This window comes from Sceloporus occidentalis, unplaced genomic scaffold (genome assembly GCF_023333645.1).
Source record: "Sceloporus occidentalis isolate IW3139 unplaced genomic scaffold, rSceOcc1.0.p SCAF_88, whole genome shotgun sequence".
Taxonomy (NCBI): Eukaryota; Metazoa; Chordata; class Lepidosauria; order Squamata; family Phrynosomatidae; genus Sceloporus; species Sceloporus occidentalis.
Genome location: NW_028317068.1, coordinates 3093591 through 3095237, shown reverse-complemented (window position 1 = coordinate 3095237; position 1647 = coordinate 3093591). Strand labels below are relative to the sequence as shown.

The following is a 1647-nucleotide window of genomic DNA, read 5'->3' as shown; positions in this document are numbered from 1 at the left end:
GGCACAGTTTAGCAGGCTTCAATTTAGAATTACACCCATAAAAGCAAATATTTCTGAATAGTAGACAACCTAGGATATTTGACTGAGGTCATTTTTGTAGATCCATTAGCAGTGGCATACCTAATGCATTTGACATGTGGGGCTCATCCTTTTTAACACCTCATCAGCACAGTGTCATTCGAAACTAAGCAGCACAGAAACTTCTAGGTGGATGGGCACTTGAGTGTCATAATCAAGAATAGGCACTCTCATCGTTTATACTGGCCTTTTTTAACCCCTTCGTGACAAAGGCTGATTTTACTTTTTGTACCCTTCGTGACAATGGCTGTTTTATCGTTTCTGCGGTGTTTGTGTTTAGCTGTAATTTTCTCTTAACCCATTTACTAAACCCACACAAGTTATATATTGTTTTTTTCAGGACAAGAAGGGCTTTCTTCAGACACCAAAATTTTTTTCATATGATGTAATTTCCTATAATAAAAATAATAAAATATGACGAAAAATTGAAAAAAAAACAAATTTTCTCACTTTTATTTGAAAAATCTTTTATTCATCATAAAAAACTACTGAAAAAACCTGCTAAATAGATTCTACTATTTGTCCCGAGTTTAGAAATACCCAATGTTTTTATATTTTTTTGCTTTCTTCTACACGTTATGGGGCAATAAGTACAAGTAGCGTTTTGCTAATTCAAAACCATTTTTCTCTGAATCTGGTAATTCTGTCTCTATGTGGTATTTGGGGCATCTTTGAAGCCAGCAAATTAAATTTACCCCACCAAACCATATATTTTTGAAAACTAGACACCCCAGGGTATTTTAGATGCTGATAGTTTAACCCTTTCCATGCACTAATCCTACCACCAACCCTTGTCAAAGTTTGGGATAGTAATTGTTTTTGGTGTTTTTTTCACATACTTTGTACTTCAGGTGTGAAATTACAGCTCCTGGTATATGTTGCGGTCACACAACACCCAGATATGTGTCCAGCAACATCTCCTGAGTACATTGATACCCCACATGCATGGGTTTGTCAGATTGTTTGGGGGCAAAAGGGCCACATTTGGAACATGAGCAATTCAAATTCAGTAGGAATTTTACATCTGGGTAAAGAAAAATGCTTGTACCCAACTATCAGTAGGGACAGGTTACAAGAAAGCCTGGCCTATCTCCAAGAAGGGATTTGATCTAGCACCTTAAGTGGTCCCTCATGCCACGGAATGGACACAGGGGTCACTTGACAGTGCAAATAAAAACGCTTAAAAATGGTGGAGCAAATAAAAGCTAAAAAACAGTAAATGTAACAAAAAATAAAAAAAAAATACAAAAATGGAGCAGGAACAAAAAAAAAATGAAAAATGGGAAACTGTGTGATACAGCTTGAAGCAGTCACCGACACAGAGTGCAGGTTTTCCAGGGCAATCTGGACAGTAAAATGTGGTGTCCTTTCTTTGCCCCCTGCTGTAGCATACCCTGCATCTCTTTTGGGGATTCTGCTTCTTTGCTGTAGGGGGGATTTTAAAAATAAAATGGGTAGCCCCAATTCTGTTGGTTCCCATCACTACTTGGGGACCAGGTGCATCACGGTACAAGATACCTGAAATTACTTCGAGCTGAAACTGCAAAAAAGACAGCTTCAGCCCAGTGT

General features: G+C 37.9%; 1 non-coding gene across 1 annotated transcript; it reads right to left on the bottom strand.

Moving 5' to 3' along the window:
• Window positions 1-1118: 1118 nt before the first annotated feature.
• Window positions 1119-1248, bottom strand: LOC149284803 (small nucleolar RNA SNORA35). The gene has a single exon (XR_016277817.1). It is a non-coding gene; the product is annotated as a small nucleolar RNA SNORA35 (small nucleolar RNA).
• Window positions 1249-1647: the final 399 nt, after the last annotated feature.